Source organism: Notamacropus eugenii, chromosome 2 (genome assembly GCF_028372415.1).
Source record: "Notamacropus eugenii isolate mMacEug1 chromosome 2, mMacEug1.pri_v2, whole genome shotgun sequence".
Taxonomy (NCBI): domain Eukaryota; kingdom Metazoa; phylum Chordata; class Mammalia; order Diprotodontia; family Macropodidae; genus Notamacropus; species Notamacropus eugenii.
In genome coordinates this window covers 128,090,808-128,107,738 of record NC_092873.1, presented here as the reverse complement: position 1 = coordinate 128,107,738, position 16,931 = coordinate 128,090,808, and positions in this window count along the sequence as shown.

Below are 16,931 nucleotides of genomic sequence, written 5' to 3'. Positions count from 1 at the left end.
TCTTTCCATATATGCATGTAAACAGATCAACCTTAGTAAGTGCCTTATTATTTCTCTTTCCTGTTTACCTTTTCATCCTTCTCTTAATTCTTGTTTTTGAAAATCAGATTTTTCTATTCCGTTCTGGCCTTTTCATCAAAAGTAGTTGAAAGTCCTCTATTTCATTGGATGACCATTTTTTCCCATGAAGGATAATACTCAGTTTTGCTGGGTAGGTGATTCTTGTTTTTAATTCTAGTTCCTTTGACTTTTGTAATATCACATTCCAAGCCCTGGGATCCCTTCATGTAGAAGCTGCTAGATCTTGTATTATCCTGATTGCATTTCCACAATACTCATATTGTTTCTTTCTGGCTGCTTGTAATATTTTCTCCTTGACCTGAGAGCTCTGAAATTTGGTTACAATATTCCTAGGAATTTTTCTTTTGGGATCTCTTTCAGGAGGTGGTAGGTAGATTCTTTCAATATTTATTTTACCCTCTGGTTCTAGAATATCAGGGCAGTTTTCCTGGATAATTTCTTGAAAAATGATGTCTAGGCTCTTTTTTTCATCATGACTTTCAGATAGTCCCATAAATTTAAACTAACTCTCCTGGATCTGTTTTCCAGGTCAGTTCTTTTTCCAATGAGATATTTCACATTATCTGATATTTTTTCATTCACTTGGTTTTGTTTTATAATTTCTTGATTTTTTTTATAATGTCATTAGCTTCCATCTGCTCCATTGTAATTTTCACGGAATTATTTTCTTCATTGAGCTTTTGGACCTCCTTTTCCATCTGGCCAATTCTGCTTTTAAAAGTATTCTTCTCTTCATTGGTTTTTTAGATCTCTTTTATCATTTGGGTTAGTGTACTTTTTACAATGTTACTTTCTTGAACATTTTTTGGGGGTCTCCTTTAGCGAGGAGTTGACTTAAGTTTCATAATTTTCTTTAATCACTCTCCTTTCTCTTTACATTTTTTTGTCTACTTCTTTTACTTGATTTTCAAAATTCTTTTTGAGCTCTTCCATGACCAGAAATCAATTTATATTTTTCTTGGAGGCTTTTGATGGAGGAGCATTGACTTTGTTGTCTTCAGCTTTCATATTTTCATCTTCCTTGTCACCAAAGTAAGATTCTATAGTCTGATTCTTTTTTTTTTGTTTGTTTGTTTTTGCTCATTTCCCCAGCCATCTATTTGACTTTTGAGTTTTTTGTCAAGGTTGATCTCTGCTTCCAGGAGTGGTGGGGTGTGGTACTCTCAGGCACTCAATTCCCCCACAATCTGTGGGCCTAGAGCTCCAGAAACAGTCACTATTTCTGCCCTTTCTGCTGCTTTGTCTGCTGGGAGTTCCTCTAGCCCTTTCCCCCTCTGTCATCCTGGACTTGGGGCTGAACCGCTCCACTCTCCCACACTGGTCTCACAGTCTTTTTCCACTGACTTTCCAATTGTCCTTGGTGTTTTGGGATCCTGAAGTCTGAGAACTGCCACAGGTTCATTCACCCCAAGGCCTGCCCAGGTCCTGTCTGTGACAGTGTGGCCCATGCTGGACTTCACCCTGCCCCTTGCATGGTGCAATAGACATTTCCTGGTGACTATCCAGGATGCCTTGGGCTGGAGATTGGCTTCACTCCTACATTCTGTGGGTTCTGCAACTCCAGAATTTGTTTAGAGTCATTTTTACAGGTATTTGGCTGAGCTTGGGGCCAGTGCTCTAGAAAGTGCATGCTGTTACTCCACCTTCTTGGCTCTCCCCCCAACTCCCATCCCAGTGAATTTTTAAGAATCAAAAAAACCCTCAACTAATCTTTCAAACTGCCAGACCATTGCTTTCTTCTGAATCAAAATTTCCTCTATTAGCCATTCCAATTTGAAGTATATGAACAATCTCACAATCAGTAGGGAATCTCTCTTCTCCTTGAACTTTTTGTAAGTCATGCTTCAATTGCTGATATTCAGAAGGCATTTTTAAAGTTATATTGGTATTTATGCTTTTTGGGATGTTCATTTTTCTGGGAGACATCTCACTGGAAAAGAACCTTGATGGGTTTTGTTTTTGTCTCTTTATGTTTCTTTAAGTCATATCCATTAAAAAAATAAATGGAAAATAATATTCTATTTTTTTCTATTCCTTAGTTAACTGTGTGACTGTGAAGATGTCATTTGCCCAAGAAAATACTTTTTAAGGGATATCTGCTAGGTTTTTATCAAAGATATTGTCAATGTGCAACAGATCCTTCTCATGACCCTTTATAGTGTGGGGAATGAGGTATCTATTGATTCATTTTGCTAATCTTTTGACTAAGCCCTGTGTGTTTCTCTCTGTGAATAACATGTCAGATGTTTCCCCTGCCCCAATCATTTGGAACACTTTTTTGAGGCAATTTGAAAATCCTTCCTGAGAGTCCTAAAATTTTGTGCCTTCAAGCAGAGGATAATTCTTTATAGACTGGATGTGGCCTAGTTCCTTTAACTGATTTTGTTTTACATGCCTTTCCTATCTCCTAAGTTAGAACATGGAGTACATGCATTCAATGATGATAAAGGGATTTAAAAATCATAGAAAACTTAGTCCTTCACAGAAATGCAAGGACTTAAAACATTTCCAAAGGACTCATGATACAAAATTCCATACACATCCAGAGAAAGAAATATAGAGTCAGAATACAGAATGAAGCAGATTATTTTCTCTTTTGTTACATTTTGTTTTGTTTTTTCTCGTGATTTCTCTCATTCATTTTAATTCTATACAACATGCCTAATGTGAAAATGTGTTTAATAAGAATGTATGTATAGAACCCATATAAGACCGAATGCCATCTTGGAGAGGGAGGGTGAGGGAAGGGGAGAAAATTTGTAATTTATGGAAATTTAAAATTTATGGAAATGAATGTTGAAAACTGAATACAAATAAATTAATATCCAAAAGAAAATGACAGAAAATAGTTTTCATTTCTCATACTATTTTTTTCCTTCTTCCACAAATTTGAACTATTGGCCCAGCACATCTAGCTCTGACAAGCAAGTTTGCTTCTTATTTTTCTGGGAAAAGTGATTGAAGACTACCTACCATCATTCTTCATGCTATCTCCTCATCTACTTCTCTCCAAAACTGCCCATCAATCCCTCAGCTCTGATAGGTTAGCTTTTATGTTTTGTTGTTTAGAACTAAGCCTCCTTATTTGTTCCAGTCATGTCAGCACCATACTACATATGTCTATCTCGCCCCACCACGCAAGCTTTTACTTTCACTTTGTGCCATGTCTTCTTCCATTAGAATATAATCTCCTTTAGGGAAAAGAATGTCTTGTTTGTTACTATTTATATTCTCAATGCTTAGTACAGTGCCTGAAAACTTCTAAGTAATTATTAAATTCTCTGTCTATCTATCTATCTATCTATTTGTCTATCTATCTGTCTGTCTATCTGTCTAACTGTCTGTCTGTCCATCCATCCATCCGTCTATCCACCTATCTATCTATCACCTATCTATCTTTCTTTCTTATCTGCCTACCTGTGATCTTTCTATCCAAACCTATGTGTTTAGGCAATTTCACTTATTAGGATATATAGTGGCTCCTAGATATCTTTTTATGGGAAGTGGTCATAATGTATAGGAATATTGATACTGACTTATCTTCAGTTCCTTGACTACTTTTATTTCTTAATACTAAATCATATTTTCCAATATATTTTATATTATTTTCTCTTGAGTTCAGTAGTTTTTTTCAGGGACCAAAATCTATTTTTATTGACTTATATGTAAGATCTTTATTAGTAAGTCGGATTAGATTAGCATTAAGGTCATCTATTTATGTACTGTGCAAATCATGGACATCATAATATGGTATTTCAAGTGACCCAGAAAATCATGTCATCTTTGGGTGTAGTATAAAAGCAAATGATCCAAATCCTCTCTGTAATTGTTTCAGGGGAGGGAGAAGAACTTGTGTAGCATGCTGTTATTTAATTGCAAGTTCTTCAGATCCTTTCATATTTTTATTGAGAATGACAATATGAATATCATTAATTTCCTCATAGTTTATTAATTCATTAGCCATTTAAGATATATTTTATTTTTATTATGTAATAAAGTAACATTTCCATAACAGTATAATAAAAAGGTGATTAGATATGAAACTGTTATTCCTCTTAAATATAAAATAAAGTTATCATGTATATTTATGTTTTTCCTTTTTTTTCCCTCCCCCAAACCCTAGAGATGGCCACCATTAGACACAAATATATATATATGTGTGTGTGTGTGTGTGTGTGTGTGTAAAATTATTCTAGACGTTTCCATTTATCATTTCTTTCTCTTGATGTACGTAGTGTCTTCCTTCATATGTCCTTTACAGTTAATTTGGGTATTTATAATAGTCAAAATGATTTATTTGCTCAAAGTTGTTCTTAAAAGAATTTTTCTGTTACTGTATATGGTATTCTCTTGGTTCTGCTCATTTCACTCTTCATAATTATGTGCAAGTCTTTCCGTGTTTTTCTAAGATCATGGAGTTCATCATTTCTTGTAGCACGGTAGTATTCTATCACAATAATGTATCAGATTTGTTTAGCCATTTCTCAGTTGATGAGCATCCCTGAATTTCCCAGCTCTTTGTCACCTCAAAGAGAGGTTATACACACATGTGCATGTGTTTGTGTGTTTATCTTTTAGAGAGCCTCTTGATGAAAATAAATTATTTTGTAAAGGATGTAAAGGAAAACAAAGCAAAAAAATTAACCACTTTCAGGTTAACAAAACTGATATTATGGGAAGGTGAAGGCGAGGTTAAAATGTACAAATGTTGGGATTTCAAGTTTTTTTGTGACAGTTTCCACACAAAACTAATTAATTTCCATTTTTTGTAACAGTTTTATCTGGACTGCTAATAATAGTTTTCCAGGACTGCTACCATTTCCTCTACCACACAATAAAAATAGTAATTTGATTTTTAAACTATTCATACATATGCTAACTTGAAACACTGGTTATTTTGTTAAAGCTTTATTTGTGTGGTTTTTTTTTTAATTTTAAGGCTAAAAAAAAGCAAAAGAATTATTTGGCCTTCTCATGGAGAAATGTCTTTTCTGTTAAGTTTGCTCCTGGAAATGAAAGCATTGTAGTTTGCTAGTATTTCTTTTCTAAATACATTTGCTAAAATTCCTTCTATTTAATAGGTGTTCTTCATGTCATATTTTGTCTCATTAAATTAATTCATTGTTTTTAATCATAGCATGAGATGTTCAAGGGAAAAGCAAGAAATTTGGTGCAATTAAAATCATGTAATCATTAAAAGCAGATATAGTATTTAGGTATGCACCAGCAAACAATTCCAGTTCCACTAGGCTGATGCCAACATCTTAAAATGTATTAATTAGTTGTAAAACTAAATCAATGCCTATATATATTAAATATAGAAATGCATAGTAATTTGCACATTTTTCTTCACTGTTTATCAAGATTTCAGGCCAATAGGTAAGGGCTTTAAAATGTTCAATGATGCATTTAAAATTCTTAATGCCTTTTGTAATGGATTGGCCAAATACAGATTTATCTAACAGACAGATTCTTGTTCACCATGGAATCTCAACTTTAATGAGCAAATTTATCCAGAACATGATCTCCAGTGATATGTTTGACTAGTCACGTAATTTTTTCAGCATTTCTAATCAGTTTGCATTTTAAACATTAGTCTCTAAGACTAACACAACCACATATCACTCACAATAAAGAACTTTCAAAGTAAAAATTGCAAATTAAAAAATGCAGATACCTATCAATTGTTGCCAAGCAAGTATAGTTTTATTTGACACTAACTATGTGTTTCATGTTTTCCTTATGTGCTTTTGTTGATTCAATGTTATAGCTCCCTGACTTCTGACATCAACCCCAGGAAGTAGCTGTCAGACCACAAAAATAGCTAGAATAATGTGCTTTCAGGTCTTCATTCCATAACACAGTCAACACAAGTGCAGAAGACTCAGGAACTTCCATCAACTGAGAACTAGGGGAATTCAAAAGCAAGCCTAAGAATGGGCTTTTGTTGATCTGACTCCAAATAGCTCTCCAAGATGAATGGCAAATGTTGCATCAAGTTAGTAAATTGAGTAATGTGATATATTGTTTATATGAAGACAGGGAAACCAAAACACGTGAAATTTTTGAAAATATGAAAAATGGGTTTTAAAAGGTCTGTTCTGTGCTCTAATAGTATGAGGGTCATTGAGTTAAACTATTTTTTTTTCCATTTTTGTGTCTTTTCCAAATGAAAGAATAGTAAGGTAAGTACTTCAATAATATCAATTCAACATATTTTAACATTAGACCATGGATCTTCTTTTTGACATATAGGAAAATTGATAATTATTTAGAAAATCAGGTTGATTTCATTAAATATCCTTCCCTCTTTAGGAACATATTTTACCTTCATCTCCCCTACCAACCATCACCTTTATGTCTCTAATTCAGGCATCCACCACTAGATGGCAGTAAGCTTTAAAAAATGCAAATGTAACTATTGATCTTAAAGGGATATATGAGGAATGATGGAATTTAACAGATAATGCATTTTCCTGCCATTTTCTTTTTCTTTACTATTTATTAAAATGAATAATATTGAAAAAACAAAGATAAAAACAGCATAAACATCTTCATTGTGTAAAAAGCCCTTTGAGGCAAGAATAAAAGCAATTAAAGTCTATCAGTGTTGGGTAATATTTCCTCTCATCCAAAACATTTCTTTCTATTCACTTCGTCTGGCGTTATCTTGGTCTTCTTCCTTTTTCTTACTATTACACAGTATGTTCATCTATGTACCACTTCTACAAGACTTCTGTAGCTTCAATTTTCTTTCTCTGGCTACTTGACTTTGGAATAAATTAATGGAAAGCATTTATTAAGCATTTTACTATTTGCCCACAAATATGATAAGTCCTAGAGATAAAAATATAAATGAAACATAGCTCTTACTTCATGAGACTCTCGTGTTCAGAAAAGAAGTTGTATGTTTTCAGGAATTACAGCTATGTAAGAGCACTTTGAGGAATGTTTAAAGGGTAGTGAGTGGGAAAGGAGAAAATTGATCCGTTCCGTCCAGAAAGAATGGTAGAATGAATATGATCATAGTTCTTGGTTCCAGAATTAGAGAGTCATACAGCTCATAGCAAGGCGGGAAAGGAAGTTTGTGTCCTAAAATGATGTTCTAGGAAAAATAATTATTAATCAGAAGAGTGGAAACCTCTTTGAGACTTGACATGTCATAGGCTACTGACATGAGAATGTTCCCTCCTTTTTTTATACTATCTTGCTAGGTGAATCATTTAGCTTTGATAGGCTCAATTATGATCTTTGTAAGGTAATTCTCAGATTTATTTATTCAGCTCTAACCTCTTTCCTAACATGTTGTCCAAAATCACTGGTTCCCAATTATACACCTCAAATTAGATATCTTATATTTATTTCAAACTCCAAAGCAGAACTCAATATCTAACACTTCCCAACATTCCTCCTTCACAAACATCCCATTATAATTGAGGGAACCACAATCGTCCCAGTCAACATTTTCAGTCTTGGTGTCATCCATGACTGAGTGTTGCGAACAGCCCAAAACTTGATCAGTTGTCCAATATTGTGGTTTATACCTTTAAAATATCTCTCCAATGTGATCCCTTCTTTCCACAGGTGCAGTCAACCCCATAGTACAAGGTTTTAGCTCTTCTTTCCTAGTGTATTCTGGGAGTTTTCTAATTGGTTTCAATATTTCAAACCTTTACCCACTCTAATCTATCTTCCATCAAGCTGCTTAAGTGATTTTTTCCCCTAGAAGACAGATTGACCATGTCACCCTCCTCCCTTCAATTATTTCTAGTGGTTCCCTATTATGTACAGGATCAAATACTACACATATATTACTCTGGCTTAGGAAGTTCTTCACAATACGTTCATTCCCACTTTTCCAGTCTTTGCTCATTTTACTTACTTCCGTGAGTTCTAAGATCCAGCTACATTGGCCTATTTACTATTTTTCACATATAGCACTGCTATTCCAGCTTTGAAGTGGCAGTCCCCAGGCTTTCTTCTCACCTGTGCCTCCTAGTTTTCTTGGCTCACTTTAAGATTTAGTTCAAATCCTGCCTTCTGTAGGAGGCCTTTCCTGCCCAACCCCCACTTCCCTCTGAGGTTACCTCATATTTACTGTATTTATATCCTCTTTGAACACAGCTACTTGCCTGCTGCCTGCCTGTTAGTATGTGATCAGGCACCTGTTTGAGGCTTTCTATATATTCTCGACAATTAACACAATCCCTGACACGTAATAAGTGCTTAATATATCCTTGCTGCCTAATCAATTAAAGAATTGTCTTTGTAACCATGCTTCTAGCATTTTCTTCCTATAACTCCCAATAATATGCCTATATTAGCTATGAAAATAAAACTTTAATTTGTTCTTGCTTTCAGTCTGGTTCAAGTCAAACAATTTTAGTTAAGACAGAGGAGGAAAAATAGAATCAGTGAATTCACCCTAGGCTGATATAGAAAGCTTTATGCTATTGAATTTTGCAAGAAAACAAAAGTTATTTGTAATTTGGAATGAAAAATAACCTCCTTCCTTAGGGTTGTTGTAGTTACTATACATATGAATAGATATAGCACTTGTAAAACCAAAAATAGATCTGTCATAGTTAACCTTGAATGATAAACATTATAGTCTTGTATCTCAATAACTCAAGGTAAGCCAAAGTGATAGAATAACACCAAAGAGATTGGGAAAGGAGAGTATGGAATTCTTGCACTTGTAGGATAATGAACACTTATAATTCACTTTAAAAAACCCCAATATTATTATATATTATTATTACATCATCTAATCTGGTTCTAGTCTTGTCTTAAAGAAAGGTTTCTTTAGGCTAGCCCCTTCTCTACTTAAGAATAAGCCAAAAAATCCACTAATAGAAGATCTTTTATAAATATAATTTTGATACCTTTGGTTTTTATAACACTTTCGTTTCTGGATACATATTTCGCTTTTTCCCCCATCAGCAAGTGCTTCCTTATAACAAAACTTTGAAAACATTTAGTTATATTCGTACACACACATACACAGACACACACACATGCTGCAGCAAAATGACAAACAAATTGACTTATCTAAAATTATATGTAATATCCCACAGCAATAACCTTCTACCTTTGCAACAAAGACGGTGAAAAGAGAGATGGTTTTACTCAATTTTTCTCTGGGACAAACTTTGGCAATGCTGATTACAGAGTATTCATTTAGGTTTTTTTTTATCTTTTTTTTTTTCCAGTTACATTGTTCTAATATATAATTTTTTCTTCATTCTTTTTTTCTCATAGGTCTTTCTATGCATCTATGAATTGTTCTTTGTTGTTTCTTTAAAAAGCAATTAAGGGGAGGCGGAGTGAAAGCAACAACTCACCTAAGCTCCTGGAAAAACTCCTTTGGATATCTCTGAGGGGAGAGTCTGACCAGACTTTGGAGGTGTAGAATCCAGTAGGAGACGGACTTTGACAGATTCGGAACCCAGGCTGGACTGGAAGGTCCACAGGAGGGATCTGTTCCGCGGGGGTAAGACCCCGGCGCACAGAACAGCGCGGTCGGCGCGGCAGGGCGGAGGCGACCCGAGGGGCCCGAGAGTGGCGGGCGAGACAAGCGGAGCAGGAGATAAGCCAGGCCGAGCCAACTATATCAGCGCAACAGCCTTTGAAATCTTCAGCCCAAAGACGGGACTTCAGTGGGTCACTACTTGAACATCCAGGAGCTGGGATGCCGGAGTGATCAGTAAGTGCTCTCCCCTCCCCCCCGATGACCGTGAGGGAACCATAAAATTCTTCCCCAGATTAATCCTGGATCAGTGGGAACAGCAGAAGGGGGCGGGTGGTCTCATAACAACACAGGCTGGAAAAGTGGCAAAGGGGGATTCTTCCCACCGTGGTGGAGGCTATCTGGAGGGACAGACGACCCAGGGCAGAGAAAATTCGCACTCAGACCCAGGCAAGCCTCAGAGCCGGGAGACGAGCCCCAGGAGGGGCAGGAACACGCATTAGCCTCTAGGCTTGCCCCAGCCCACCAGGGGAAAGGGAAGACAATAGGGAAGCTGGGATCACCATCCCCGGACCTTGCCTTTGCCTCAGGCCAGCTGAGGAGATATCCTGAGACCAGACCACACCTCCCACACACCTATCAAGCTAAACCCAGGGTTGATCTGGGAAACAACAACAACAACAACAACAACAACAACAACAAAAGCCTGCTTTTAGCCTAGACACACATCAACTCAACTTAAAAGATCTGTATCTTCTGACTGAAAGAACCAAAAGCTACAACACTCAGCCAACATCATGAATCGGAAAAAGCAGACGAAAAGTGAAAAAACCATAGAATCTTTCTATGGGGATAAGGACCAAAACACAAACACCAAAGAGGTCAGAGCTGAGACTGTACTTCCATCTGAAACCTCAGATGGGACTATGAATTTCTCGCAAGCACAACTAGATTACCTGGAACGTCTGAAGAAGGATATAAAAGAAAAACTGGCCAATGATTTTAAAACTATAAAAAAAGAATTCACTGATGAGAACATCAATCTGAAAAAGAAAATTGAAGAAATGGAAAAGGAAGTTCAAAAATTAACTGGAGAGAATAATTCCCTAAAAGGAAGAGTTAATCAAACGGAAAAGGAAACTCAAAACCTAATAGGGAAAATTGATCAGATGGAAAAGGAAACCCAAAACCTAACTGGGAAAATTGGTCGAATGGAAAAAGAAGTAAAAAAATTAAATGGAGAAAATAGCTCCTTAAAGGGAAAAATTGGCCAGATGGAAAAGGAGATGCGAAAGCTAACTGAAGAAAACAATACAATCAAGATTAGAATTGGGCAAGTAGAAACTAATGACTCAATGAGGCAACAAGAATCAGTCAAACAAAATCTAAAGAATGAAAAGATAGAAGAAAATCTAAAATATTTAATTGGAAAAACAACTGACCTGGAAAATAGATCCAGGAGAGAAAATCTAAGAATTATTGGCCTGCCAGAAACCCATGATGAAGAAAAGAGTCTGGACAATATCTTCCAGGAAATCATCAAGGAAAACTGCCCAGAAGTACTAGACTCAGAGGGCAAAATAGTCATCGAAAGAATCCACCGTTCCCCACCGGAAAGGGATCCCAAACTCAAAACCCCAAGAAATATAGTTGCCAAATTCCAGAGCTATCAAGTGAAGGAGAAAATACTACAAGCAGCCAGAAAGAAACAATTCAAATATCAAGGTCACACAGTCAGGATCACACAGGACCTTGCAGCTTCTACATTAAAAGATCGAAAGAATTGGAACCCAATATTCCGTAAGGCAAAGGAGTTGGGACTCCAACTGAGGATCAACTACCCAGCAAAGTTCAGCATAACATTTCAGGCAAGGAGAAAGTCATTCAACGAAATAAGGGATTTCCAGAGCTTCCTGACCAAAACACCAGAACTCAATAGACAATTTGATCTTCAAATGCAGGTCTCCAGAGAATCATAAAAAGGTAAACAGAGGGGAAAAAACAAAAACAAAAACTTGCAACTCAATTAGGACAATCTGTTTACCTCCCTATAAGGGAAGATGATACCTGTTAATCTTGAGAACTGTGCAGCTATTATGATAAAAGGGATATATGTAGAGGGAACGGGCATAAAGTAAATGATGTCATGTCAAAAATATGATTTAAGTATGAGAAGGGAATGTAATAGGAGGTGTGGAAAGGGGGAAGCAGAAAATGGCAAATTATATCACAGGAAGAAGTACAAAACTATAGTAGAGGGAAGGAGGGGAGGGAGATGAGCATTGTTTGAGAGGTACTCTCATCTGATTTGTTCAAAGGAGGGAACAATAATCTTAAGTAGATAATCCTAACTAGCTCTATAGGTAGTAGGAGGGGAACGGGGAAGAAAGGGGAGGGTGGCTAAAAGGGAGGAAAGAAGCAATAAGAGTAAAGGGGACTAAAAGGGAGGGGGGCTAAAAGAAGGAGGGGAAGGCTGCAGGAGGAGGGGGAGAAAAGTGAATACTATTGAGGAGGGGAAGGGAGACGGGAGAGTTAAAAGCACAAATGGTGGGAAAGAGGGTGGAGGGAAATACACAGATTGTAGTCATAACTGTGAATGTGAATGGGATGAACTCTCCCATAAAACGGAGACGGATAGCAGAATGGATTAAAAGCCATAATCCAACAATATGCTGCTTACAAGAAACACATTTGAAATGGGGGGATACACATAGGATAAAGGTCAAAGGATGGAGCAGAATATATTGTGCCTCAGCTCATGTAAGAAAGGCAGGAGTAGCAATCCTAATCTGAGACAAAGCAAAAGCAAAAATAGATCTAATCAAAAGGGATAAGGATGGAAACTATATCCTACTAAAAGGCACCATAGACAATGAAGCAATATCATTACTAAACATGTATGCTCCAAGTGGTATAGCATCCAGATTCTTAGAGGAGAGGTTGGGGGAGTTGAAGGAAGAAATTGATAGCAAAACTATACTAGTGGGGGACCTCAACCTCCCCCTCTCTGAACTAGATAAATCCAACCTCAAAATAAACAAGAAAGAGGTTAAGGAGGTAAATAAAACTCTGGATAAGGTAGATATGATAGATCTTTGGAGAAAATTAAATGGGAATAGAAAGGAATATACCTTTTTCTCAGTGGTACATGGAACATTTAAAAAAATTGACCATGTACTAGGACATAAAAATCTCACAATCCAGTGCAGAAAGGTAGAGATAATCAATGCATCCTTTTCACATCATAATGCATTAAAAATTACATGTAATAAAAGGCCATGGAAAGAGAAACCAAAAATCAATTGGAAACTAAATAATCTAATTCTAAAGAAGGATTGGGTTAAAGAAGAAATCATAGAAACAATCAACAACTTCATTCAAGAGAATGACAATAGTGAGACAACATACCAAAACTTATGGGACACTGCAAAAGCAGTTATTAGGGGAAGTTTTATATCTCTGAATGCTTACATAAATAAAATAGAGAAAGAGGAGATCAATGACTTAGGCTTGCAGTTGAAAAAGCTAGAAAAAGAACAAATTGAAAATCCCCAAGTAAATACCAAATTAGAAATACTGAAAACCAAAGGAGAGATTAATAAAATTGAAATAAAGAAAACTATTGAATTAATAAATAAAACCTAATAAAATTGATAAACCTTTGGTTAATCTGATCAAAAAAAAGAAAGAAGAAAACCAAATTACTAACATTAAAAATGAAAGGGGTGAACTCACCTCCAATGAGGAGGAAATTAAAACAATAATTAGAAACTACTTTGCCCAACTTTATGCCCACAAATTCGACAATCTAAATGAGATGGATGAATATTTTAAAAAATACAAATTGCCCAGATTAACAGAAGAGGAAGTTGAATACTTAAACAACCCCATCTCAGAAAAAGAAATTGAACAAGCCATCAATGAACTCCCTAGGAAAAAATTTCCAGGGCCAGATGGATTCACAAGTGAATTCTATCAAACATTTAAAGAACAGTTAATTCCAATACTACATACACTATTCTTGAAAATTGAGGAAGAAGGAGTCCTCCCAAATTCTTTCTATGATACAAATATGGTTTTGATACCCAAACCAGGAAGAGACAAAACAGAGAAAGAAAATTATAGACCAATTTCCCTAATGAATATAGATGCAAAAATTTTAAATAAGATTTTAGCAAAACGAATACAGCATCTTATCACGAGATTAATACATTATGATCAGGTAGGATTCATACCAGGACTACAGGGCTGGTTCAATATTAGGAAAACCATTAGCATTATCGACCACATCAACAACATAGCTAACAAAAACCACATGATTATCTCAATAGATGCAGAAAAAGCTTTTGACAAAATACAACATCCATTCCTACTAAAAACATTGGAGAACGTAGGAATAAAGGGAACTTTCCATAAAATAATAAGCAGTATCTATCTAAAACCTTCAGCAAGCATTATATGCAATGGGGATAAGCTAGAAGCATTCCCAATAAGATCAGGGGTGAAACAAGGTTGTCCATTATCACCACTATTATTCAATATGGTACTAGAAATGTTAGCTGTAGCAATTAGACAAGATAAAGATATTCAAGGAATTAGAATAGCCAAAGAAGAAACTAAGTTATCACTCTTTGCAGATGATATGATGATTTACCTAGAGAATCCCAGAGATTCAAGTAAAAAATTACTTGAATTAATAAACAACTTTGGCAAAGTTGCAGGGTACAAAATAAACCCACACAAATCTTCTGCATTCCTATATATTAGCAACAAAGTTCAACAGCAAGAGATAGAAAGAGAAATCCCATTTAAAGTTAGGGTAGACAGTATAAAATACTTAGGAGTCTACCTGCCAAAACAAACCCAGGGACTATATGAACAAAATTACAAGACACTTTTTGCACAAATAAAGTCAGATTTAAGTAAGTGGAAAAACATTAGTTGCTCATGGGTAGGCCGTGCTAATATAATAAAAATGACAATTCTACCCAAATTAATATACTTATTTAGTGCCATACCAATTAAACTATCAGACAATTACTTTCTAGAGCTGGATAAAATAATATCAAAATTCATTTGGAAAAACAAAAGGTCCAGAATATCAAAGGGACTAATGAAAAGAAATGCCTGGGAAGGTGGCCTAGCGCTACCAGACCTTAAACTGTACTATAAAGCAGCAATTATCAAAACCACTTGGTATTGGCTAAGAAACAGAGAGGTAGACAAGTGGAATAGACTTGGCACTCAAGATGCAGTAGGCAAGGAATATAGCAACCTTCTGTTTGATAAACCCAAGGACCCCAGCTTCTGGGATAAGAACTCATTGTTTGATAAAAATTGCTGGGAAAACTGGATAACAGTGTGGCGGAAATTAGGCATAGACCCATACCTGACACCGTACACAAGAATAAAGTCCAAATGGGTACATGATTTAGGTATAAAGATTGATACCATGAATAAACTGGAGAAGCAAGGAATAGTGTATTTATCAGATCTATGGAGAAGGGAAGAATTCTTTACTAAAGGAGAGATAGAATGCATTATGAAATGCAAAATGGATAACTTTGATTACATTAAACTGAGAAGTTTTTGCACAACCAAACCCAATGCAACCAAAATCCGGAGGGATGTAGTAAATTGGGAAAAAATTTTTACAGCTAAGCCCGGGGATAAAGGCCTCATTTCTAGAATATATAGAGAACTGACCCAAATGTATAATCATACAAGTCATTCCCCAATTGATAAATGGTCAAAGGATATGAACAGGCAATTTTCAGAGGAAGAAATTAAAGCTATCTATAATCATATGAAAAAATGCTCTAAATCTCTATTGGTTAGAGAGATGCAAATCAAAACAACTCTGAGGTACCACATCACACCTATAAGATTGGCAAACATGACAGAACAAGAAAATGATAAATGCTGGAGAGGATGTGGGAGAGTTGGAACACTAATTCATTGTTGGTGGAGCTGCGAGCGCATCCAACCATTCTGGAGAGCAATTTGGAACTATGCCCAAAGGGCTACAAAAATGTGCATACCCTTTGACCCAGCAATATCGCTACTAGGACTATATCCCCAAGAGATCATAAAAATGGGAAAGGGTCCCACATGTACAAAAATATTTATAGCAGCACTCTATGTAGTTGCCAAAAACTGGAAGTCAGGGGGATGTCCATCAATTGGGGAATGGCTGAATAAATTATGGTATATGAATGTAATGGAGTACTATTGTGCCATAAGAAATGATGAACAAGAAGACTTCAGAGAGGCCTGGAAGGACTTATATGACCTGATGCTGAGTGAAAGGAGCAGAACCAGGAGAACTTTATGCACAGCAACAACCACAGTGTGTGAGAGCTTTTTCTGGTAGACTTAGATTTTTGTAATAACACAAGAACTTCTGAAAAAAAAAAAAATCCCAATGGTGGACCTCAAGGCAAAATACCTTCCACACTCAGAGAGAGAAATATGGAAGTCACTCACATAATGTAGCAGATCATGTTTGTGTATGTGCATCTGTTTGTGTATCATGTTCTGATTTGTAATACGGATTCTTTCATTTATCTTAGTCTGACTACATAGCATGACTATAGTGAAAATATACTCAATAGGAAAGTATATGTAGAATCTATACAGAATTGTATGCAGTCGTGGGGAGGGAGGGAGGTAGTGGGGGGTGGGTGGGGAGGGATAAAATTGCAATTGTATGGTAGTGATTGTTAAACATTAAAAAAAAAATAAAAAAAAAATAAAAAGCAATTAAAAATTCAATATCATTGATATACCCAGTTCATATACCAACAATGATTTTGTTTCCATTTTTTTTTTTATTCTCAGAAAGTTCTAGTAAAGTATTTTGATGTTTAGAGATCTTTGTGGTTTTGATCTCCTCACAGGGTTTATATCTAGCAGTGTTAAATCTTGGTCAAGTGGATAAATATTTTAGTCATCTTTATCATAATTCCAAAGTGCTTTTCAGGATGGATGTATTAAGGAGGTATAGGAAAGACAGATTTCACTGCTTTCCTAGAGATAATTCGGTGGTTCGATGGATAGAGCGTTGGTCTGGAGTCAGAAAGACCTGAGTTCAAATCCAGTCTCGGACACTTACCAGCTATATGACCCTGGGTAAGTCACTTGACCTCTGTCTTAATCACTGGTGAAAGAATTAGTAAACCACCCCAGGATCTTTACCAAGAAAATGCCTGGAAAGTATTGGAATACACAGGATCATGAGGAGTTGGACACAACTGAATGCCTAAACAACAACTGCTTTCCTAAATTCCCCCAAATTTCCTGATTTCTCTACAACCTTGAGTGTGTAAAATGTTACATGGTAGTTCGATATGAAAATTAGTAAATGAAATTTAGTAAATGA